Source organism: Balaenoptera acutorostrata, chromosome 4, assembly GCF_949987535.1.
Source record: "Balaenoptera acutorostrata chromosome 4, mBalAcu1.1, whole genome shotgun sequence".
In the NCBI taxonomy this organism is placed as follows: domain Eukaryota; kingdom Metazoa; phylum Chordata; class Mammalia; order Artiodactyla; family Balaenopteridae; genus Balaenoptera; species Balaenoptera acutorostrata.
The window spans coordinates 60,685,081-60,712,581 of record NC_080067.1 but is presented as its reverse complement, the minus strand read 5'-3'; positions in this window follow the sequence as shown (position 1 = coordinate 60,712,581).

The following is a 27,501-nucleotide window of genomic DNA, read 5'->3' as shown; positions in this document are numbered from 1 at the left end:
AGGGAAAGTTGAGTTTTAAGATTTTTTGAGGATTTTAAATACATGAGCCTAGAAGCTAGAGACCAGAAACTGTGGGTAGTAGCTATGATACTAGGTTAGAGAATGAAAAAAAAAGAATTGGGAATCTGTGTTTAAAACCATTGCTGTGTGTTTTGAATATAGTTTCCCTTTGCTGCCTTTTCCAGACATATTAATAAATATTTTTTCAATGATTTTCTTTCATTGTTACTGAATGCATTTTTTTTTGATGAGACACCAGATAAGGCTATCCAATTTTTATCAGCTTATGTAAAAATATGGGACTTCTCTACATATCTTCAGTTTAGAAAAGGTTAAGTGTACAGTTTAAAACTCTAATGAGGCTAATTACATGGACATGTACGATGGTTAATTTTATGTGTCAACCTAGTGAAGCCAGGGTACCTAGATGTGCTATGAAGGTATTTTTTAGATGAGTTTAACATTTAAATCAGTAGACTTTGAGTAAAGCAGATTATCATAATGTGGTTGGCCTCAACTAAAAAATTAAAGGCTTTAAGAAAAAAAAAGGACTGGAGTCCTAAGAGAACTTGTGTATTTTCTCCAATGCCTATAGCCTAAGCTCAGTCTTCTTGGTTTTATCACTCTGATGGTGAGAACAATCAAGATGAAAATTCCAAGGAAAATCTCTTTAAGGAAACATGGGACTGTTTCTTCCCTAGGGCCTTGGTAGCTGGTCTAAACACCTTTTGAAAATGGAACCTCTTCTGAGCAGAAAGTAGACCAGGCCCATCTAACAAATTTAAAAGAGAATCAAGATGAGTCCAAAATGAGGACAAATCCCAGGGGAACCAGCTACCTGAATTAAAATGATTGAAAGGTCTTCTCTCCAAAGAAGAAAAGTTTATATCATTGGCATCAGCACTTTAGTCCAATAATGTGGTTTTTTTTTTTTTAAAGTTTACACAAAGTCATGGCATTTTATTTGCAAATTAAATTATATCTTACTGTTGTTTCCCATTTAATTAGTTTTTTTTTATTATTTTATTTATTTATTTATTTATTTATGGCTGTGTTGGGTCTTCGTTTCTGTGCGAGGGCTTTCTCTAGTTGCGGCAAGCGGGGGCCACTCTTCATCGCGGTGCGGGGACCGCTCTTCATCGCAGTGCGCGGGCCTCTCACTATCCCGGCCTCTCCCGCTGCGGAGCACAGGCTCCAGACGCGCAGGCTCAGCAATTGTGGCTCACGGGCCCAGTCGCTCCGCGGCATGTGGGATCTTCCCAGACCAGGGCTCGAACCCATGTCCCCTGCATTGGCAGGCGGATTCTCAACCACTGCGCCACCAGGGAAGCCCCAATAATGTGTTTTTAATCTTGATCACTATTACTGTTTCTTTCAGGTTCAGAGTTTATTGCTGGGTTCAGGAGGGTGGGAGAAGGAAAGCGTTTTGTGTTCCTTCCAGAATTCAAAGTAAATTTTAACCTGGAAAACTGTATGTATTGTATGTATCATCTGCTTTCCCCCAAATTCCACAATTCTATTATTTTCTTAAAATTTCTTTTGGTCTGTAACAAATTCTTCTGTACTGCCATTTACTATACAATTCCCTTAACGACATTGGCAATATAGAATGGATCAGAAAGAATGTAACTAATTTAGGCACAAGAATAAGGATTGAGCATTCTTCTTGAATTCACATGAGAGCTTAAAATTTTTTTAGCTATCTCAAGTCTTCTAAGGAACTCAAATCAGTAAGTTAACATCACCAAACGTTTTTGAGATAGTTGCTGAGACATACCCAAGGCTATTTATAGACACATTTAAAACATAAATAGAGAACAATAGGCAAACTCTAGTTTGTGGCAATCAAGCTGAATCCAGTTTTAAAGAGCAGAAACAGAAAACCTTCCAGCTAACCTTCCAGAAGTTTACATTATTCATCCTTACATCTACTACTACACTTAATACAATCTTATACCCATAGTAGACACTCAGATATTTTTGGAATGAAATTTTAAATTGGTTTGTAATTTCAAGATGATGGTGGTAGTTTTTATACTGATAAAGAGAATTATCTTCTGAATAGCACTGTGTACACACTCAGAATTTTACAGTATGCTTTTTAGTGAAATAAAAAAACATGTTCTGTACTCTTTAATGATATCAGCAGCCAGTGCTTATTTGCTGTGTCCTCATGTAAGCACTTTCCTGTGCCCAGCTGGGAATGAGTGGCTTATTTAGGCAAGTTCCTGAAGCATTGCTGACCCTTTATGACCTCTTTAGGAGGGAGGAACAGCAAATCTCTCTGGTATTACTGTCTGGGAAGAATACTGGTGAAACAATGCAACAGGCTTTCTTTTCAAAGAAAAAAATAGACTCGTAATTGGAAAAATGTTTTGTGTGTTGCTGACCCTATGAAAGATTAAAATTAAACTCTAAAGTAAAAAATGATTCAAATCAGATGGTACTTTAAAACATTTGTTCTTGCCGTTTGCAATCAAAGTTCTCATAGACACACTATAAATACTGCAATGTAATTATGTAATATATGACAATAATATCATTTAAATATATAATACAATCAAGGTAGATATCATAATCACTGTCATTATTCAGTGCAGACTGTGTGTAGGGAAAGGTATTAGGCCCTTTATGTTTGTTATATTATTTATTGCTCTAGACAATTATATAAAGTGAATTTTATTATCTGCATTCAAAAAATGAGGAAACTGAGGCATAGTGAGGTTAAGTAACTTACCTACAGCAACAGAGCTAGTAAGTTTATGGAGCTGGAAATTTGAACCAGGTCTGTGTTTTCAAAGGCTGTGCTCTTTATTCAGTAGCTATTTATCATCACCACTAACTTTGATGACATGCAAAGTAAACAAAGGAAAACAAAAAACCTATGTGCAATACAATGGATACAATCAAGTAAACAAAAGAGAATACATTTTTCAGAAACTAAAAGTTTACTGGGTGTGTCAGCATATATATATACATATATATAGCAAGCTACATAAACCTAAGTTTCTGACTTTGGGTTCATTGCTGATGACTTTTGTTCTGGAAGCTGACACAAAACACACGAAAGATCAGCATACTTTATTTTTAGAAACCTGAAAACAAAGGATACTCATACTCAGATTATATTTGGTGACTTGTTTCCATTTTTACTTGATTCTTTTACCTTCTGAATCAAAGAAGAGCATTTTTCCAGAAATATGAGAGTCTACTTTTATTAATCCATGCTGGTCTTCTAAGTGGGATCAGATATTGTGTGCTGCTACTGTATTTGAGATTCATGCTGACATTCACTTCCTGTTATTCACTTCCCCGTTGTGCGGTTGCAACTATATACAGTTGGTCAAGTTATATGACAACACTGCAGATGGATATTACATATAGACTCCCTTTATCAGAATATATTTTAAATTCCACAGAAAATAAAAACCATACCATGGCAAGAAGGGTATTGATGAATAGGTATTTTAGGCTTGCAGAGGCTACAATGTGTTCATTCATTCATTCTTATGTGCTCATTCATTTAATAAATACTTATTCAGCATCAACTAGGTGCTAGGTACTGTCATAGGCACTTGGGATGCATTAATGAACAAAGTAGACTAAAATCTCTACTTTGTGAAATGTACCTTATGCTAATAAGGTATGTCTTAAGCATGCCAAACTCCTATTTAACGTATGCCTAAACCAGAGGTCAGCAAGCTTTTTCTGCAAAGGGTCAGTAATAAATACTTTAGGCTTTGTGGGCCATACAGTTTCTGTTGTGATCACTCAACTGTTATGTTTCATTGTAATGTGAAGCAGCCATAGACAGTATGTAACATATGTGGGTGTCTGCCAATAAAACTTTACTTACAAAAAACAGGCAGTGGACCTAGACTGTATGTGATCTGGTCTAGGCCTGTGACTCTGATAACTTGGAAAGAGCACACAAACGAAGCTACATAGTGTGAGAAGTTACTTTAGGAGTTAATCAAGTGAACTTCATTTTGTAGATGAATTAGGTGGGGTACAGAGAGGTTGAATGATTAGCTTAAAGTAACAAACTAGTGGCAAAACCAAGACTCAAACCTGTAGCTCCTGACTCCTGATATATTTTCTTTTTACTTCACTTTATTGCCTTTACTGTGCTGGGAGTAATAGAATTTATTGTTAAATTGTTGAAATATGCAGAAAAGAACATTTTTCTTTTGTTTCCTGGGGTCCTGATACTACCAGCGTTAAACACCGGCCCCGCCACCTCTATTACCACCCCACCCCTACCCCATCACCATCACAGCCATCCACCACCACTACCAACACCATCAAGTCACTACCACCACCACTACCAGCATCACTGACATCAGTTTCACCACCATCCTCATCACAATGCCAGAAGCCACCTAAAACCACCAGGAACACACCCATAGTCCCAAAGCTGGGTTTAATTACCTGGTGCAGCAGGGTCTGAGAATGCCTTCAAGTGCAGAGATGAAAGCATTTCAGGAAGGGAGTCTTGGGAGGACCTTCTTCCAGGGTTTGGACTTCTTGTGCTGATGATTCTAAGGATGGATTATAAAATGGAAACTCATTCTGGATTTGATGCTATCAAGAAATAGGGACAGCTGGATGACTGGATTTCTTAATCCATTTTATCCAATAAGTGAGCGGATTAAAGCAGTGCTAGAAGTAGCACTGGTAAAGGAGCAGCCATCACTCAGGTTACTCAGAAGAGGGACTGACAGTGAGTGGCCTTGTCTCTTATCTCATTCCAAGCATCTTTTTTTCACGTTCTTATTTGCATTTTTTTATTTCCATAAAAATACAGGTCCACTGTTGAAAATTATAAAATTCAGACAGGAAAAAGAAAATTAAATGCCCCATCCAGAGATAACCATAAGGAACAACTTAGTGTGTATCACTCTTCTGTCTGTAGATGCATATGCGTACATTTGCACCGAAAATGGGATTACACTATACATTCCAGTTTAAACTAAAATTTTAATTTAATAAATAATGAGCAAGTTTCCCTTAAAAGATAGCATTCTTTTTTATGGTCTGAAAAATATTTCGATGTGTGATTGTTATCATTTATTTGACCGTTTAGTTTTTATTATATATTTAGAAGATAATTTCCAGCTTTTTGCTATTATTAAAAAGATAGGCAAATCTTTGTGTGCATCCTAAATACTTTTCTTGGGATTAATTTCTGGAAAAGAGAATGTTAGATCAAAGTGTATGCACATTTTTAAGTCTTTTAAAAAATCTTGTTAAACTGCCATCAGGAAATATGTATAAATATTTACTCACACATGCAATATATGAGAATATCCCCCCCCCCACCCCATCCTATTTTATTTAAAATTGACTCCAGCATAATGTCCTAAGAGCATAATTTTGTTCAGTTGTTGTTACACAGAATTCATTCACGTTTCCAGCCAGTTCCGTACTTTTACTGAGTATGTAGCGTGGGTCAGTCACTGTGCTAGGTGCTAAATATACAAAAGTGAACTATCTGTGATTTTCCATAAAATCAGCATCTTGTCGCAGCCTGGATACATGGCCATCAAATGCTTTTATAGAAAAAGATGAGAAGATAAGTAAATCTGGTTAGATGAGCTTTTATTGGAGGAAAATTGTCTTTATTTTGTGGCACCTACTGCAATCAATTTATTGTGAATGATTTATCATCATCTTGGATGTGTGACACAAAGATTAACATTTTCTCCAAATATTTAAAGCCTTTATTAGAGATAAGTTAATATAACTTTTGTTTGATCCATTCTTAGTGCAAATATCTGTTGGACTCCTAGGAAAGTAGTCACCGTAAAATGCATTGCTGGCTCAGGGGCAAACACTGAACTAATTATTCTGGACAAAAAAAATGTGTTGGATTTAAGTCCCATATCCTTGTTGCTGCACTGTGCAAGTAGCCCCATATGTCAAGTTGCTACCAAAAGAAATAGCAACACAAGTATTAATAAGTGAGATTGCACTGTATATCTTGAAAATTAAACTGTGTTGCAAGGCAAAATTAAAGCTGGGGTAGATAATTGCAAAGTAAGACAGTTTCGTTTTCTTAAATTTCATTCTCTGCTTCACTTTCTGAGATTGGGGTGTGGCTTCATTGTTAATCTGATTATTTCTTTCTACAAAACAAAGGTTAGCTTGGGCAGTATACAACTGTCTTCAAATTGAATCAAATGTGTGCACTTTCCATTTCGCTATAATATCTTATTTTTCCAACTCAGTGCATGTCAATAAATGCTATTAGACTTCATGCTAACAGCTGAGGCTGTTTTTTTTTTAAATTGAAATAATCCCATAAAAGTTTATACTTTAAAAAGATTATTCATTTGACATTTATCTATATTCAGAAGTAAAATATCTACTAATATCACACTTAGATTGTTTTCTCAATACTTTCTTTTGCTTTTTCAATTGTAGTTGATTTCCTTCAGATGAAACTTACTTAAGGTGTAATGGCCTGATTTTAAAACAAATCATGATAATGACTATAATTTGTATTCTTTACAGTTTATTTTTTAAAGTAGCATTGAATCGTTCTACAAAAATTTAGATTAAAACCAAAATATAAGATGGACTCAGCATATGAAATATTATTCATTTGATATACTTTCGTGTGCCCACATTGTTCTAAAGTAATGTTCTATATTATATATCCAACAATTATAATAAAGATGAATTCTAACATGTCCAGAAAATCATAATCATACACAATATGTATGTCTTCTTCTTCTTTTCCACTGTTATGCTTTATAAATTGCTACTTTATAACTTCAAGTGACAACAAAAATTATCATTGTCCATCCTGAATTTTAAGTATGCTAAGAAATTAATTGAATTGACTTTGTTGATTTTATGTACTTTTCCAAGTTTTGTGTATATACAGTGGTAAAAGTTCAAGATCTTGATCTGAATCATTACTGAGACAATTAAGAATGGCATTAATGGTTTAATTGTGGTATTTATAGTTTGCAAATGAAGTTAGTTTGAGGTAACTTATACACTCTGCTATTCTTTTGGTTATTCATTTCAACTTACAAATACTTTTTGGACTGCTCTGTGAGAGACACTCTCTGGGGGAAAGGTCCATGCCTCCCATGCTTTCATATAGGATCCATCTTTTGGCAAAATCTCTCTCTCTTTCTCATTCTCTCTTTCCCGTTTTCTCTTCACACACACACACATACACACACAATTTATTGTGCAAAGATAAATATATAACCGCTTTTTAAAGTTTTTTTTTATTTTTAAATTTACAACAAACCTTCTTTCCTTCCCTCCTTCCCCCTTTCCTCCCTCCCTTCCTTCCACCCTCCCTTCCTTCCTCCCTTCCTCCCTTCCTTCTGTATAGTGCTCTAAGTTTTGCTAATATATAGAATCTGTGGCCACGGCCACAATCAAGATGCGGAAGTTTCATCACCAAAAAAAAAAATTTCCTTGTGTTGCCTCTTTGTAATCAAACCCTCTTTCATTCCAGCCCCTGGCAACTGATGATCTCTTCTCTGACTGATGGTTGTTGCCTTTTCCATAACGTCACATACATGAAATCAGCCAGTATGTGGTTTCTGGGTCTGGCTTTTTCATTAAGCATCTTGCATTTGGAATTCATTCATGTTGTATGTATCCGCAGTTCGACCCTTTTAATTGCTGAGTAGTATTGCACTGACTGGATGTACAACAGTTTTTATCAATTGAGGGACATTTTGATTGTTTCCAATATTTTAGCAATTATGAATAAAATGCTTTTAAATGTTAGCTTACAGCTGTTTTTGTGAACTTAAATTTTTGTTTCTCTTGTATAAATATTTACAAGTGGGATTGCTGTGTCATGTGACAAGCGTGTATTTATATAAGAAACAATCAAACTGTCTCCCAAAGTGGCTGGACCATTTTACATTCCCACCAACAGTGTGTGAGAGTTCCAGTTGCTCCACTTTTTTGCCCGACTTGGTATAGTTAATTCTTTTGCTTTTAGCTATTCAAATAAGTGTGTAGTATTATCTGATTGTAGTTTAAATTTTTGTTTTCCCAATGACTAGTGATGTTGAACTTGTTTTCCATTTGTATATTTTCTTTGGAGAAGTGTGTACTCAAATTTTTTTGCTCATTCGTAAAGTTGGGTATTTTTTGTTTTAATGTTGAATTTTGAGAGTACTTTACATATTCTGAATACAAGTCCTTTGCCAGACATGTGATTTGTGAATAAATTCTTCTAGTATGGCTTGTTTTTTCATTCTCTTAACAGTGTCTTTCAAATTAAAAGTTTTTTTTTTTTTTTAATGAGGCCAAATTTAACTGTTTTTTTTTTTTATGGTTCATGCTTTTGGTATTATATCTAAGAGCTCTTTGCTTAATCCAGGGTCTCAAAATTTTTCTCCTATCTATTTTTGTAGGTGTTTTTTAGGGTGATTTAATGTTTAAATCAATTTTGCTGATCTGTTGGATCCTTGAACACTGAGTCTCATATCTAGGTTTCTATCCTGATTCTAAGACCATGCCTCCAAATGAGAGTACTTTGTAAATTCTAGAGTGTTATAGATTTTTTTAGCAGTGTAATTTTTCACAGGTCAATTAACCTGTCAGGGCCCTAATTTTCTTATGTATAAATCATGTAAGCACAAAATATTATACCAAAATGTTATGACTGCAACCATGTTCCCCATTCCCCAAGTTCTCTGTACCTGTATTCTTTCTGGCACTGTAGAATAAAGCATGGTGCTCAAGAGTTCTGGAGCCAAGTACATCTGCTTTTGGATAAATCTGGCTCAGGCACTTACTAGCTGAGAGAATTTGGGAAGACTGAGTAATCGAAATACCAGTTCCCTCACCTATAAACTGCAGCTAGCAATTCATGAATGAGATGATTTTCATAATGTGTTAAGTACAAAGCCTGGCCCCCTGTAGTCTTTTAGCAAATCTCTGTCGTGGTTGGTGGTTGGTCATGGTTGCCATTTTTATTGGAATCATGACTTGCTCCTTCCACTTTCCTTCGGTCACTAAAATCACATCACTACGAAACAGTCCAGAAGCTGAGGTCCTCTCCTTATTGCCAGTCTTATCTGCCATTGACCACTGTCCCAGATGCCCCATCGCAGTGCACCCTCTACTTGCAGGAACTTCCCCCTATCAACCACCTCTCTGAAGACAGTCATCACCAGTCCTGCTGCCAGATATTATAGACACTAAACTCTACCTGCCCAACCTGCCCCTCCCCGCTACCAGCTTTGCCCTGACATTTACTCGAAGTTAGTGCTCATGCCTGATACCAGGTCCTAGCTCCCCCTGGCGTTGCCTGAGCTCCACATTCCAGATCCAAAACTGTCTAGCATACACCTGTTTTGCCCTTTGACAAGGCTTTTATTTAAGTTGTCAATTTTTAAAAACTTCTTAATTAAAAGACAAAACATATCATAAATTCATCATTGTTTTCTGCTTACCCGGAATAGCAAATCTATCACTTAAGTCTAGAAAGTTCTCAATAGACAATGTATGTAAACTTCAGCCCCTCTTGATCTAAATGGCTGCTATGAAGGAAAGTTAGAGCTTAACTTAGGGTACCTTCACCTTCAATTATCAGTTGAATGGGATAGAAAAAATTAGGGGGTGACAATAATTTGAACACAGTGGGTATTGAAAAGTTTTAAGCACCAGAATTGTAGGTGTGAGAAGGCAGAACTTGACTATTTTAGCTATAAAACTAACTGCTGAACTGTATAGAGGTTTACTGTCTCAGGTCACATAAAATTTCTTTTGTGAAAGGTCTTTTATTTATTTAGGAGTTGGAGATATTGCTTACATTGCTCTGTAGTGTTTTGAGTGCCACCATTTTCCTCCTTTGTAAAGACAGGAGTTTTCTGTGTGTTTTGAAGTCTGTTTTCATCTTCTTTCATCTTTTCTCACTCTCAACACTGAACTAAGGATGTGAGAGATGTACCATTTCCCTTTGCCTCCCCACCTGAGAGCTGTGATTTTTCAGAGGATGAGATAGAAGTACCCTTTGATTACTGTGAAGGGGCAATTGTGACATCTTCCTGGAAAGTTAAGCACAGGGAAAGATCAAATGCTCTGTTTTGAAGACCATTGTGTGTGTTCACAGCACACGTGAGAAAAATGTAGAACCAAAGAAAAACCACCAGTATAGAAGTAAACTAAAATCCAAATGATAATGGAGCTGGAGCAAAATTTTATAGATACTTAAGGAAAAAGTTACATGCCCTAAATTGTTGGAAGATGGATACTTATTTATCATCAAGCGTATTGATACGTTAGAAAGCACCAGCTGGAATCCAAAGTATTGGAACCCAGTACTTTGGCTCTTGGACTACCCTACAGTTAGCTTCTGCCTGCAGTTCTCCAGAAAGTCTCCTTTGGAACCATCTGCTGCCTTGTGGGTTAAGGTGGAGTCAGCGGGGGTGCCAGCCGCCTTGAGTCAGTGCTTATGGAGTGTCAGGAATTCATATTATTAGCCCAAGTGCTTGTTAAGTTCATTCAGTCAATATCCTATCCTAGGGAGGGCTAAAAAGTGAGATCTTGCCCAGCCCATTCAAGTCTTTGGTTAGCTCAGCGTGGCCCATGTTGTCCTTCTGTTTGTTCTCCCGGGCAGGGCTCTTGTCACTCTTCAACATCTTGTGTTCTCTTTTACTTTGGGCTGCTTTTGTCTGAGATGCCATTTGAGCTGTGATTTTTTTTATGATTCATGTCACTTGGGTGTTTATCTAAGTTGTCTGTTGGGGAGATAAGAACCTGGTGTATGGATGAGCAGAGCACCTAGCTCTATCTTGGAGATTTTCCCATTGCTAATGACCCAGGACTCTAGGATACAAGATACCAAGAGCCCTGAAGGAAATAAGATACAGAATGAGAACTGTCACACCATTAGATAAACATCTTAAAATTGAGATGAAGGTCACGTCACAGATGCTTGTTCTCACCTCTTGCATTGATGCTTCCACTCCTTAGGATAGATCTTCAGTTGTAAAGGATTTGGGAAATATTTAACAGTATGTATGGTGTGCTTTACATTTTTTCTTTTAACTTCTCCTGAGTACTGTGTGCCAAGTACTATCTAAGTGCTTTATATACATGAAATCAAATAATTTCCTTAAGAACTCCAAGAGGTTAATACTATTGCCATTTTGCAGATAAATGACTTGAGATACTGTATTATTTATCTGAAAAGGCCAAGAAGGTCTTACAACCTCCTAAGGACCTACAGTCACACTGGCTATAATCTCCCTACTTTTTACCCCAGCACTCCAGGGAGATAGTGCCTGATGAGTCCCAGTATTAATAACACTCTACCCTTGATTGTCACTTCCCTGAATCTGTTGTGATGGCAGAGCTCTCATCTATGCTGCTTAATAAATATGTGCTCAGAAGGACAGACTGAGGGGGATAGTATCAAAGACAAGACGTATCAAGGTAATCTTCTTGTATCCCTGGAGCAAAAATGTCTCATTTGTTCTAACACAACGATTAAAGAAGGGACCACATACTGAAATGCATTAGAACCATCTATGCCTTATTCCTCTGTCTCCTACCCCCACACTCCATTCTTAACTACCATATTTTCTTTCACCTTCTGACTCCCAACCTTTCTTTGGCTCTCCTCTTTCTCTGGTCTAGATTGATTATGGACTCCTCTGGCCCTCAAGTTGGCTTTAACTCTTGACTTTATTTATCTATTATATTATTATTATATTTATCTATTATATTATTATTATATTATTATATTATATTATATTATTATTATTATTATTATTATATTATATATATATATTATTATATATATATAATATATATATATATTAAATTTTTATTGGAGTATAGTTGATTTATAATGTTGTGTTAGTTTCAGGTGTGCAGCAAAGTGAATCAGTTATATACATATCCACTCTTTTTTAGGTTCTTTCCCTGTATAGGCCATTACAGAGTATTGAGTAGAGCTCCCTGTGCTATACAGTAGGTACTTATTGATTATCTGTTTTCTGTATAGTAGTGTGTATATGTCAATCCCAATCTCTCAATTTATCCCTCCCCCCCTTACCCCCTGGTAACCATAAGTTTGTTTTCTACATCTGTAACTCTATTTCTGTTTTGGAGATAAGTTCATTTGTACCCTTTTTTTAGGTTCCATATATAAGCAATATCATATGATATTTGTCTTTCTCTGTCTGACTTACTTCACTCAGTAAACCATAATTTGAAAAGATACATGCACCCCAATGTTCATTGCAGCATTATTTACAATAGCCAGGACATGGAAGCAACCTAAATGTCCAGAGGAATGGATAAAGAAAATATAGTAGATATATACAATGGAATATTACTCAGCCATAAAAAAGAATGACATAATGCCGTTTGCAGTGACATGGATAGACTTAGAGATTGTCATACTGAGTGAAGTAAGACCCTTGACTTTAGATATTTGCCTCAACTAGGTAATGGCTTTAGCCCCTTGTCATCTGATTGCTCTTAGCTGATCCTGCTGCCCTACCATGTGGCTACCCCTAGAATATGGGTCAAGCCTGGCGTCCAGCCCTGTGCTTTTAATAATGGTCTGGCATGAACAATTATGTTTTATGGTTTTTGCAAAAGACCAACCCATTTTGCAACAAACTTTGCCCATTACTATTCATCTGGCTTCACTGTTGTGAACTCTAGAGGTGATATGCCTTCCTATGGAAGGAGAAATGGTGCCATGAAGATAAGAGTGGTGTTTGGCGAGTGAAATCATAGCTACCTATCTGGTTGGCCCTAGACATATACCTAACCTACTCTCTGAACCCGCTCTCTTTCACATGGTTTTGTGGGGATATCAAGTAGCATACAGAAATTCATGCCCCCTTAGGAATTTATATTCAGTAAAGGAAAGAGGGCAGTAGTTCTATCATGCAGCTCAGGACCAGATTAGCTTATTAATCAACTGATTTTAGGACTCTGTCACTTAGTAGATGTGTGACCTTTGTTAAATTAATTTTAATTTACCTTCATTTGCTTCAATTTGGGGAAGTATGTAAAGTATCTTGTAAAAAAAAAAGTTCATATCTACTACTTATTAAATATCAGCTTTTATTGAGTCAGGCAGGAAGATTGGAAGTCCTAACAAGGACTGGGAATATGATATCATGGAAAGATCCCAGGCAGGAAAGCAAATGGATTTCGGTTTGAATACTGGCTCAACTCTTGGTAGCTATAAAGCCTTAAGTTATTTTATGTAGCTTTAATTTCAATTTTTATAGAATAAGCATAATGCTACCAGTGTTGTCACATTTTGATAAAGATTGGAAAGCTAAGATATGCTTAGCATATCTTACATGTTCAGTAAATATTAGTTGTTGTAATTATTGTTGTTGATAGTAATGGCCTTTCCAAGGAGTTCTGTACTTTATCTTAATAACACTGGAAAATCACTGAAAGTGTTTGAGAAGGAGCATGGCATAATCATAATCCTGGTTATATGACCACTCTGACTGTAGTTTGAGAAAAAAAAATCAAGGGGAGGGGGCACTTGGACCAGATGGGGGGCTTTAGCAACATGAGAAGCCTTGGCTAGAAGGTGGCAGTGCTGATGGTGAAAAGCAGACTGATTTGAGAGGTGTTTTGGAGATGGGATTATAGGATTTTATTTTCCTGATTGGTGAATGTTTATATATTACTGGGAAAGAGCTAGTATGGGGTGGAGGTGGGTTAGAAATTTTAGGGCAAATATCACTGAGTACAGGTTGGAACTCACAGAGAGCAGGGTCTGCATAGAGGTGTTCTCAGCTGGACACAGTTGGCCCTACAGTGGGGCAGTGCTCTCAAGAAGGGGCTCTAACTCTCCTATTGCTATCCTTTGTACTACATGGAGAGAGCAAATGATATGCAGTCTGGACTTGGGTACAAACTACTCCAAGGAGTCACAGACAGATATCTTCCAGGTGGCTACTGATTATCATGGATATCAAATTTCTGGTCTCACAGAACCTGGACACCTTGTGTGAAGTTGAAAACTAGAGAAAGCTCTCCCATTGGAGAATGAGGAGCCACTAATCTCAACTAGCTTCTTGCCAGGAATTATGGAGGGAGCCTCCAGCATCATTCAGCTCAAACTCCTGTTCATCATGCAAAATAATACATGAAAAAAGGAATAATGGAGTGAGCACATTTTCTGCAATTATTCAGAATTCAGTGAATATTCAGAAGCCGATAAGTTTGTGGGTTTGGTGGAGGAATTGAGGTAAATCCACACTGAGGATTTCTGTTTTCTTTATGAGTATTAGGTCAGGGCCTTGGCTCAGAGGGAAGGAAGTAGCATCAGGTTCAGAGTTTTGAGGAGGGGGGGAGAAGTTTAAAAATGGTCACTGTGGAGAATAGGAAGGAAATTTGCCTGGAGAAGAGTTGTAGGATTGCTGGACAGTTAAAGTTTGAGGCCATGAATTTTTTTTTTATAACATCTTTATTGGAGTATAATTGCTTTACAGTGGTGTGTTAGTTTCTGCTGTATAACAAAGTAAATCAGCTATATGTATACATATATCTCCATATCCTCTCCCTTTTGCGTCTCCCTCCCACCCTCCCTATCCCACCCCTCTAGGTGGACACATAGCACCGAGCTGATCTCCCTGTGCAACGCAGCTGCTTCCCACTAGCTATCTATTTTACATTTGGTAGTGTGTATATGTCCATGCCACTCTCTCACTTTGTCCCACCTTACCCTTCCCCCTCCCTGTGTCCTCAAGTCCATTCTCTACGTCTGCTTCTTTATTCCTGTCCTGCCCATAGGTTCTTCAGAACCCTTTTTTCCTTTTTTTTAGATTCCATATATATGTGTTAGCATACGGTATTTGTTTTCCTCTTTCTGACTTACTTCACTCTGTATGACAGACTCTAGGTCCATCCACCTCACTAAAAATAACTCAATTTCATTTCTTTTTATGTCTGAGTAATATTCCATTGTATATATGAGCCACATCTTCTTTATCCTTTCATCTGTCTATGGACACTTAAGTTGCTTCCAAGTGTTGTAAATAGCTGGCTATTGTAAATAGTGCTGCAATGAACATTGTGGTACATGACTCTTTTTTGAATTATGGTTTTCTCAGGGTATATGCCCAGTAGTGGGATTGCTGGGTCATATGGTAGTACTATATTTAGTCTTTTAAGGAACCCATACTTTTCTCCATAGTGGCTGTATCAATTTATATTCCCACCAAGAGTGCAAGAGGATTCCCTTTTCTCCACACCCTCTCCAGCATTTATTGTTTGTAGATTTTTTGATGATGGCCGTTCTGACTGGTGTGAGGTGATACCTCATTGTAGTTTTGATTTGCATTTCTCTAATGATTAGTGATGTTGAACATCTTTCATGTGTTTGTTGGCAATCTGTATATCTTCTTTGGAGAAATGTCTATTTAGGTCTTCTGCCCATTTTTGGATTGGGTTGTTTGTTTTTTGGATATTGAGCTGCATGAGCTGCTTGTATATTTTGGAGATTAATCCTTTTCCATCCTATTTATCATTACACTTGGACTGCTTTTACTATTCCTTCCCCTACCTAATTATTTTTGGCAACAAAATTTAGGAACAGTACTACTAATGACTAACTTATTGTTCATTTTCTTTATTAGGAAATTTTCTCCAGTGTTTTCCTCAGATAAAGTACATAGGTAGTATACTCTCTGAAGTTTTGTATATCCTAAAATATTTTTCTTTAATCTCAGCCAGTAGTTGATGTATTATTTGGGTGTAGAATTCTTGGATTATAGTTTTTTTTTTTTTTTTTTTTTCAGTGGTTCTGTGGATGCTATTCTACTGGCTACTAGTTACCCCAAATTGAAGATGAGATGTTTGGTACTGGTCTGACTTTAGTTTCCATTTTAGCTAAGTTATTCTTTCTGCTGGAAAGTCTGTAATTTAAAAAAAAAATTGTCTTAAGAGTTCAAGAGGTTTACCGGGGTGTGCTTAGCTGTGTATCTCTTCTCATTAATACAGCCCTTGGTGAGCCCTTTGAATTTGTAGACTCAGGTTTCTCCCCATCATAGGGAAATTTTCCTTCCAATATTTATTTATTTGCTGTTCCTCCATCTGTTCCTGTTTCTCTTATGGAGCTAGTAATATTCTCATATAAGCTTTTCAGAATCTACATGTATCCTTTAATTCTCTTATTTAATTTTCCCTTGTGATTTCCATCTCTGTAGTTTGCTCTGTACTTTAAGATAATTTGAGATTTCTCACACTTGGTCTCCCAAGTCACTAATTTGAGTCTCAATAGTACCTTATCCTTCAACTCACGTGTTAAATTTTTACATTGGGAAATTGTATCTTTTGGCTCCAGAAGTCTTTATGCTTCACTTGAAAAATGCTGAAGTGCGTGTATTTTTATTCAGATCTTTATTTATCTCTTCTCGCAGTTCTCTGTCACAGGGTATCTGTTCTGATTGTTTTGCCTGATCATCAACTCTAGATTTTCAGCCCTTTTAGCTGAGTTGACATTTTGAAAATCCAAGTTTGCTTGGATTTTCTGGGCTCAGGCCTATTAATTAATAGTATTTTAAACAGCAGGAATCTTACTGGAATACTTGCATTATTGATGCATAATTGTGTAGGTTGTCAGGCTCTGTTGGATTACTGGTAGAAATTCTCCTGATTTCTCTGCTTCAGGGGTTAGGCTTTTCATTTCCTGGCCCTCTGGAGTCAGAAACCCAGCAAGCTTGAGTGAGCACATGTAGATACTTCTTTTTAGAGGCATCTAATTTCTGAGAACCAGTCTCTTCTCAGGACCACAACTTTTTGTCCTTGTTTCTGAGCTCTGAAGCTATTTTTCAGTTGCTTGTCCAGGCATAGGGAATAAAGTTTCTCATTAATTCTTTCTGCTTGGAACACAGTGGAGTCCCGACTTTATTTAAGCAAAGCTATCTGTAAGTCTAAATGGGCCAGAGACCAACTTGGACATGATTTGGAATTTCTGAAAAACCAATGAATATAACATCATTATTTGTAGAACATCAACTAACTTCTCCCCATTCTGTAAGACTTTAAAAATGAATCAACTCTAAATGATGTAGAGTTGGAAAGAGATGAGAAAGGAAAAACCGTCTTGTTGTCCTGTGTTCAAATGCCATATCCGTTGTTTTGTTGGATTTTCAAAAACATCTATGACCCATAAAGTAACTGCTTCTCTAGATAATAAACACCTAAACAGCCCAAAGCCATGGATTCTCCATGTCTTCAATGCATTTGTTTAGGAATGACTTCATAAATACAAATGACTATTTGAAATTTATAGGACTGTTATCTGTCCATCTGATGTACCAGACAGTGGGTTGTAGTTTCTACCTATTGCAACTGATTTTTTTTCCTATAGAGCAATACATCATAAATCTAGTTTACTATATGGACTCTTTCAGATTCTTATCCTTTTTTTAAGGAAAAACAAGTACATCTCAAGACCTCCATGAGTCTTGATCTTTAAAAGTTTCTGTACCTTTATTGCATAGCACAATAAAAAAGTCAATGAAAAAAATTGATGAAAGGTTTCCTATCTGTTAACACATCTGATTGTTGGAAATAGACTGATTTTTTAAAAACTAAATTAAAAAATCTTTCCTATGTGTTAACATCCCATATCTCAGAATTTGGGGGAATTTTAAGATCTTTCAGTCCACTTTCTCATTAGTGCCAAGGGATAAGTTGGAGTCTGTCTTAATTCCCTGGAGGGGGTAACCCAATACCCTGTGGGCAGTCAATCTGTTTATTGGAAAACTCTAACTGTTAAAAAGTTCTTGATATATTGAGCATGGATCTATCTCCTTGCAAACTATGACCATGGGTCCCAGTTTTACCTTTAGAACATCTGTTTTTCAGACTATTGCTACTTTTATAAAAACAGCACTTTTAATCTAAAGAAAAGTATATATGCTTACAAAGTTGCTAAGGAGGTGTCTGTGCTTAAGTTCTGTATTAAGTGGAAACTTAAATGCTATGTTGAGATTTCACGTAATGTTAACTTTGACTATTCTGAACCAGTTGGCTAAGATAGGCGTATGTACTGAATCTTGTCTTAGAAAATTTTATTATAAAACTTCGGTTTTTAGTGCTAGAAGGAGCTTTATGCATACGCAACTAGCCAATTACACTTATTTTACATAGGAGGATATTGAAGTCCAGATAAGAGATGTTAAATTTCTTTAAAAAGTCAAGGACACGGCTGCCTGAAATTCAGATCTCCTAATCTGTCATGTAAGAGTTGAAGAGACCACTAAAGATCAACTAGAGATTCAATAGATGCTAAAAGGTAGATATCAACGAGTAAAGGAACGATCTATAAATATCAGAGACCAACCTACACACACTTGAGATGCTGAAGAAACAATACATATAACATCATTATTTATGGAAGACAAACTAGTTACTGCCAGGTGCCATGCTACTTTAAAATCAGGTCCATTCTGAATAAATCCTGTCTGTAAGAAACTTGCAAACTTCTTGTGGAAACAAAACCTAAGTAATTACCTAGTATTTGGTGCTATGTAGACCTAGCCAAAGATGAAAAATGACAGAGAAAATAATTTTTAAAATTCACCATGGCTTGAAAATTTATAATAGTGCTAAAATGATTGAGCTGCTGAGTTATTATTATTTTTTTTGACAAGAAAGAAAATCTAATGCTAGAAGTTAAAAAAACTAATAAAAAAGCTTCTATTAATAAAAAAAAATGGGTAAGAGACATTTTAAAATGTAAATGAATCTTAATTAATGACTCCAGATGACATGTACCCATGTCATTAAGGGCATTTACCTGTTGGATTATTTATGGGTGAAAAACCCAGAAGAACCAGAAAAGACTCCAAAGGAGATTGGAGGGTGCAAGATAAAATGAAACTCATCTTTTGCTTTGGGAAGTGCTAAAGAAAGATGATTCAAAATCTGTTTTCCTTGATGAGGATGTGACTCCTTTGAAGATGCTTATGGGACAGCTTTCCTGCTGATGGCTGGATATGCATGCAGTGGAACACTTGGCCTTTCAACAACATTGTCCTTTTTTAATGGACTGTGAATTATGTCCAGTCTGTCGTCCCACACAGGGTGACATGCAAAAATACAAACTCAAACCTATTAAAATAGAAACACACAGCAGACTTTTACCAAAACAGTTCTTTATTTTGATTATTTATGTCATTGCTGTAGGATACAACCACCTCTGCATTATAACTCCTTGGGGGCTGAACCCATGTTTTATTTGTCTTTGTGTCCCTGCTGAAGCATCAGGCTGAGGCCATACTTTATTTTCAGTCTCCTTTTCTAGAAGCATTTGAAGAAGCACTGGCCAGGCAGTTCAATATTTATTGAACAATACTAAAAGAAATCAAAATGAGCAAAATACTAGTATAAGGTACATAACCAAGCTTCTTCCCTTAGTGAATGTAATATCTTAACTATGAAGAGGTAACCAATTGCAAGTTGATATCTCAGGTATGCTAGTGGGTATAAAAATGCTATGTGATTTCATTTCATCAGTGCATTGGACAAAGAAGAATGATTGTTTCTTTTACTTTGTGGCTCTGGTGAGTCCTCAGGAAGTGTAGTTGAAAAATCAATTTTCCAGGCTGAAGTCTTTGCTGGTCGCAGTTCAGGGATTAGATAAATCCAATTTGAGGAAAATATTGGTCTGCCTGAAGGCACCCTTACAGCTTATCTCTTTGAAGTGCTAAGATGGCTTCCCTTCTGGGTGAATGTACAAGCAAGGATTTTCATCTGTCAATATAGAACTTTCCCCCTTGCTTCTTGTACTATAGGTGATCAAACCTATGGATTTTTTCCTTCATTCAGAAACAAAGGGTATCTGTGCTTCACCAGAGGGTTAAAATCTGTCCCAGTTGCTATCTAGGTCCTGCTGAGACCTGCTTCTAAGGCCTTAAAGGTTCTGTTTGAAGAACCTTGGTCTAATGGACATATTCTCCATCCACTTGTCTGGGTAAATTAATTTTTAATCCTTGTAGTGTAGTTTTTTTGTTTTTTGGTTTTTTTGGCCATGCCACATGACTTTTGGGATCTCATTTCCCTGACCAGGGATTGAGCCCAGGTCACAGCAGTGAGAGCCTGGAATCCTAACCACTAGGTCACCATGGAACTCCCCCTTGCAGTGTAATTTTAAATGTAGCCTACTTGATCATAAATAAGTCTTGGTAAGACCAAAAATTCTATAAGGGAGTCAAAGGTAGGGTTGACTTACTATCTTTGATTATTCTGAGCATCAAAATCTTTAATAGTTAGGGTCCATTTCATAGAGGATTCTGTAGATAACTATGCCTGGAGGGACTGGTTGATCTCAACAGAACCCATGTTCTGAATGCAAATTATATGTAGGTTACTCTCCACATGAGCTGTGCTGTCCTTGCTAAGTAACTAAAAATTGTGCAAGTTCTGTCCTGAATAAACAGAGCTTCCAGTGGTAGCATACTCAGGCCTTTATCAAGACTAAATTGTTAGCACCTAGCACAGTGTCTGGCAAAAGATGTTGTTCAATAATTATTTGTTGAATAAATAAAGAAATATATACTAGAATTAGCTCTGTAAACACTTACCACATAATTTATGCAAGAGTCTTTTATTTTCTCTGTATATACTATCTCCTTAAGGAGCAATTGGTTCACATTCCTATCATGGGATACTTGAATCTAATGCAAGAATATTAGGAACAAGTGTGTAGGAAAGACAATGGCATCCTAGCATAGGTTTTCTCATGACTATAGGTTTGTTGAACTGATCCAGGTGTACAATAAAGCACTGTGAAGAACAATACAGCATTTTTCTTCTCTTAGTTCAGAATCCCTACTCCCTGAGGTGAAGGGTAAAGTTACTAGCCACAAGTGATAGGGCAGTATTGCAGATCCTTTTCTTTTTGGGCTTTATGGATTCTCTGTTGTCTTGTCTTGCTTGACCTTCATTGTAACTGTTTTGAGGTCCAGAACAGACTGAACACTTTCTAGTTTTACTCAACCTGTATCGATTGCTGTGATTTCTTTACTTCTTACCCTGAAAATGCTTGGCCCAGTCCTTAAAGAATTTGATGTTTCCATTAGAACATTCACAATTTGAAGTCTTTTTCCTTTTGATATTGGAGGAATTTGGGTGAAGTAGGAATTGCTGTGTAGCAACATCAAATGGCGCCTCTGGGCTCTGTCCACATGACCGCATGGCAAGCATTTTTTTTAGTTGCCCATGGTTTCAGAAGGAACATGAATATCTTCTGGGCCAAGTACCCTCTAGAAGGCTTTCTCCCATTGCTCAAACACTGAGTGAACCTTTTCCTCAAATAGTTTTGCCCTATCACAATTACATCTTCAAAGAAAAGAAATGTTGCTCTTGGGACTGTGGCTTAAACAGATATATGACAGATTGTTTAACTCTTTTGTTCCCGCATGTTCAGTTGGATGTATGTATTCTTGTACATGTGTGTATGTAAGAAATAAGCACACTGCTTATAATCTACAGTTACTAAGAGGATGAAATTCATAATCATAATTGAAATCCACTTTAAGGCTGGGCATCACACCATGGTCCTCCATTCCTCAGTGTTCCATAAGATGTATTACTAAAGAAGAGTGGGAATCTCTCTAAGATTTTTCCAGATGGAAACCATCTGGAACTTTGCCTTCTGTAGATTGTACCTACTTACTGCCTTCATTTCCTTTGGTTTCTCACTGGTATGGATTTGCCTTCTCAGCTCTTGCTTCTGCTGCCCCCTGCTGGAAAAGCCTTAAAGCCCAGTTCTGATCCCTCCAGGGGTTAGTTTATTTATTAATTTTTTTTTTGTAGCATTGCCTACAGAAACTTTGAATTACACTCCAAGGCCAAGGAATTCTTCTGGAAGCTCAGTTGCCTCTGATTACATAGAAATCACCTGGGAGCTTTATAGCCCCTCACATAGTGAGATGCCCATTCTCCTTAGCTTTAGAAATCTCTCCTGCTCTGGCCATCTTCTTGTTTCTTAAAAGTAGGTTAGGGCATTTCTTCTCCAAGGAGGCATCTGTATTCCTCAGTCTGACAAGGCAAACCAGTTTATTTTCATGGATCATTGGATGTTCATTGACAAACACTGATATTTCTCTGGTTTCAGGTAAAGCTGTGGTCGTAGGAGCCCATAAAGTCTGTATGTCTTCATCCTGCTTCCAATTTTCTGGAATCATTTTTTTCTTCACTCCAGACTTCCCAAGGACACATAGCTGGTTATTAGTAGAATAACAACTAGAACTTTATCAATTCACAGAATAAGATCTAAAACTTTATCAGTCCACAGAATAAGAACTAGAACTTTATCAGCCCGCAGCTCTTTCCACAGAAAATAAGGTTTGGCTGCTGGTAACAAAATTTATTTAATATATAGATATAAATTATACTTTCAGGATATGTGAGTCATAAAACAGGAAAGTGACAGAAAGCATCTGGTTTATTATGTTTCCTTATTGTTCAGTTTCACTGAGGACATTCAGGCTTTTAAAGAAAGAGGCGACCTAGAGAATCCACAATGAAGAGATAATTTTGTTTTGTGTTTTGATTGAGCCAAAATATTCATCTACCTTGATTTTAAGCTCAAAAGCTCCTAAAGTGATCAGCAGCTGTTCATTCAAGAGTGCACTGCCTCTCTGAATACAGAACAAAATATATTTGTCTTTGAAATTTCATGAAGGTAATAGGAGAAATGATGGCTTCTTTGTGATGAAACAAACACATCCTGGCATGAGAAATCTGATCGTTACAGCTTGCTGAGTTGTCTTAATAATCAATATGCCCTGTTTTATAAGTGGTATGGCTCCTGAAATCCATTTTGTAAATTGTTCTCAGTTCACCTTCTGACCAATTTTATCATAATGCTTTGTCGATACTGATATTGACCAAAACTTGCTTTTAAAAACAGAGAAAAATCTAGTATTATATGTAGTGTAATAAAGGGCAAATGTAACTGGCTTCTTTTCTTCTCATGTCTAGGCTAGTAAAATAAATATTTGCTAAAAGGAAAAATTAATTAGCTTAAATACCTGATGAGTAGATGAAGAATTGTTTAAAACTGTGTTATCCTTCTAAAAAATGAGTACAGCCTTCATAAAATCACCAATTTCTAACCACTGAATAGTATAGACAGGAGTTGCCAAACTATAGCCAATGGACCAAATCTGGCCCAATGCTTGTTTTTGTAAATAAAGTTTTATTGGAACACAGCCACATTCATTGGTTTATGTATTGTCTATGGCTGTTATCATGCTACAGTGGCAGAGTTGAATGGTTGCCAACAGACTGTATGGAACACAAAGTCAGCATATTTATTATCTGACCCTTTACAGGAAGACCTTGCTGATCTCTGGTACAGAACAGTCGTTTTTATAAGGACTTGTGATTTTAATGACATTAATACTATTCTTTCTGTCATTCTTTTAACCATCATTATCTTTTCTTTAAACTGTTAAATTAGTCCCTAAATAGAAATGACTTCATTAACCATTCCCAGCTATAAATATGCCTATTAACTGTTTTGTATATTCTTTTGACTAAAAATATAGGTCTATGTAATCACAATAATAATAAGGCACATGCTGTGCTTTTTCTTTACTGATCAGGATAAGTAAGAAAACACAGATTTAAGGACTGATTTTCCTAGATTTGGGGCAAAATCTTTTAAGTGATTGAAAATATACCTTGTGGTATAGTTTGTGTTTCTTGAGGTCCAAAGAGGTTAGTGATTCACCTAAAGTCACACAGATGGCAAGACCAATACAAGTACACTGTCTTCCTAGTTCATTTATGGGCTGAGTCATCAGGCAACTGTGATTTCCTTCACTTTGTGCTCTGCAGAGATAGACATGGTATTTTCCTTTATGGCTCTGAGGATGCTGTATGAAATACAGCTCAGAAATCTAGGCATGTTTATGTAGAATGTTACTGCAGGGTTTTGGAACAGGCTCAGTGTTCGCTGTGTGGCACCCTCTGCTATGCCAGAAGGACTCAGTGGGCACTGATGGAACAGTTAGTTGTTTGCCAAAGATGTTTACATTAGTTATTGGATATTTATTGTACATATTGAATATCTACTCACTTTCTCTTTGCCAATAAATTTAGAGTGTAACCAATGTCTTGCGTCTGCAGATGTTATATTTCTCAGAGAGCATTTAAATATGTGTGGGAATAAAATAACAGATAGCGATGTTGTCCCAGCTTGAATGTGATTTCCTCTAATATTTAATAATTAATAAATACTAGAAAATATAAGAAAATATATAATGTATATTTTTGCAATGGTTGTCTATAAACAGGAAATACAATTTAAAATTTGGAAGCAAATTTAAAGTTTACCATATCTAAACTCTACATCTCAGTTATTCAGCATTGTATTTTGAGATGAGGATTAAATATTTTAGCACCCTAAAAATTATCCTATGCATTTGATGTTTACTAAAAGCAGCAGTGCTTTTTAAAAAATAATGTATATGAGAAATAAGGAAAAACACATATTGACTTAGGTGTGGTTTTTGAATGTCCAATACATGTACCTTTGTGATCTAGGACAACTGAAGATAAAAATAAAGTAGGAAAAAGCAGTGCAATAGACTAAATGTTTGAGTCTTCCCCAGATTCTTATGTTGAAACCTAATCCCCAGTGTGATGGTATTTGGAGGTGGGGCCTTTGGAAGGTGACTTAGTCATGAGGGTAGAGCCCTCATCAATGGAATTAGTACGCTTATAAAATAGACCACAGAGAGATCTCTTGCCCCTGCTGCCATGCAAGGACACAAGGAAAAGACAACCTGTCCATGAAACAGGAGGCAGACCCTCGCCAGACACCAAGACTGCAGGAGCCTTAATCTTGGACTTCCTAGCCTCTAGAATGTTAGAAATAAATTTCTGTTGTTTATAAGCCACCCAGTCTATGGTAATTTGTTATAGTAGCCTGAATTGACCAGGACAAGCAGTAAAAATGCTTAGGTGTGGAAAACATGAATTACAGTTGATGACAATGATAACAATTCTAAGCTTTGAATTCCAGTGTACTAAATCTTCAATATTCTATATGTAATTTCCACTTACAGAGCATCTTCTTCCAGTATGAGTTTTGTCTTTTACTTTTGGTTTTGTGTCTTTTGTTGAGTAGAAGTTTTAAATGTAATGAAACTAAATTTATCAGTAGTTTCTCTTATGGGATAAGTTTTTGCATCTTGTTTACTAAATACTTTTTCACCTCAGGTTCCCATCTTTTCTACTGAGTTTTAAAATTTTGCTTTTACTATGTTTTCATCTTTAATACACCTGGATTTAAAATTCTTGTACACTGTGGGGTAGGGATCTGATGTGTTATTTTCCAAGGGAAACCAATTATTTTTCATGATTTATTGAAAAATTCATCATTTCTCCACTGATCTATCATGTATAAAATTTCCATGTCTTTTTCTGGTTCTTTCTGAGCTCTTTATTCTCTTCTACTTGTGTCAGTGTCTAGTTAACAACTAATGTAGTCTGAAAAATTTCAATCTGGTAGGCCAACTCTCTCACTTTATTCTTTGGTAAAGTCTTGACTAGTGCTGGTCATTAGTTGTCCACGTAAATTTTTTTTTTTAATAAATAAATAAATTTATTTATTTATATTTTGGCTGCATTGGTTCTTCATTGCTGTGCGCGTGCTTTCTCTAATTGTGGCGAGTGGGGGCTACTCTTCGTTGTGGTGCGCGGGCTTCTCATTGTGGTGGCTTCTCTTGTTGTGGAGCACGGGCTCTAGGTGTGCAGGCTTCAGTAGTTGTGGCACATGGGCTCAGTAGCCATGGCTCTCAGGCTCTAGAGCACAGGCTCAGTAGTTGTGGCACACGGGCTTAGTTGCTCCTCAGCATGTGGGATCTTCCCGGACTGGAGCTCGAACCTGTGTTCCCTGCATTGGCAGGTGGATTCTTAACCACTGCACCACCAGGGAAGTCCCTGTCCATGTAAATTTTTGAATCAGCTTATCAAGTTAAATGGAAGACCTTATTAGTATTTTGATTGTAATTGGATTAAATTGATATGTTCATTTATGTACAACTGATATTTGAATAATTTAACAATATTTTGTCCATGAATATGGTATCTATCACTATGTTTCAGTTAGATTTTAAAGTTTCTCTCAGTAGTGGTCTTAGAAATATTTTATTAGATTTAGTCTTAGCTACAAACATTTTTTGGTCATTATTATAAATTATATACATATTAATTATATTTGATAAAATTTTATCCTTTTAGGAAAGGATTAGATGTCAATAAGCAATTGCTTTCTTTTCCTGAGGAAAACTTTCCAAAACAGTGAGATCAGAAGGAAAATTGGTACATAGTTAAGGATGTAAAATGAAAGTTTCTGTGTCCTTGATGGGGGATTTGGAGCGCAAAGAATATTAGTGGTTAAAAAAAAATCACTCAGAGATGATTCAATTTTTTCTCCATTTTATAGTTTGAGTTGATAAAACAAAACAAAAGCTCTACATAATTAAATGCTGATAGTTGTCTTCATTTATGGACATTAACTCTTGAACAATCCTTGCCTGATAGACACACAAGATACAAGTAGACTAATACATAGAATCAAACTTATGCACATATTTTAAGGACACAGTTAAATACATAAAGGTTCAAGCTTTATTTTTCCTCTAATGGAGAATCTTACATTGTAGTTTTACATTGACCTGCTTTTTAAGGAATGTGGAGGGGAGGCAAATGGAGGTTGATTCTGTGTTGTGGATGAAATATTGAAGATATAGGTGATGAGGCAATTCTGAGAAATTCATCCTAAAATAGAGGCAGAAGATAACAAAATATGGAGCATGAGAGTTATGACACAATTAGTTTAGCCATAGATTCTAATATCTGTGTTAATAAACATAATGAAAACAGGTGCTATTTTAGAAACTATTAACCAGGCTCATGGGATTCTGATCTCTTCAAGGTTACAGTAAAATTATTATTACTGTAGGTCCAAGGTGGGGTCTTCTGTCACTAACTTACTAAATCTGGCCCCTGGCATTGACTTTCCCTCAGGTAATAATCACCTCTGTAGATGGTAATGATGTTCATTTCTTATAAGAAATGTGGCTAACTGAAATTTGATCTTGGTATAATTTTATAGTATAACATTTATTTAAGAAGTCAAATATCATAACTAGCTTATCTGGTATCAGAACTTTGAAATTTTTTTACTACACTTAGTAATTTTGGCTAGGGGAAGGCGGGAAGGAAGAATACATTTCGTGAGAATGTTGACTTCATGAGGACAAGAAGCTTTGGGTGGGCTTCCCTGGTGGAGCAGTGGTTGAGAATCCGCCTGCCAATGCAGGGGACACGGGTTCGAGCCCTGGTCTGGGAAGATCCCACATGCCGGGGAGCAACTGGGCCCGTGAGCCACAACTACTGAGCCTGCGCGTCTAGAGCCTGTGCTCCGCAACAAGAGAGGCCTGCGCACCGCGATGAAGAGTGACCCCCGTTTGCCGCAACTAGAGAAAGCCC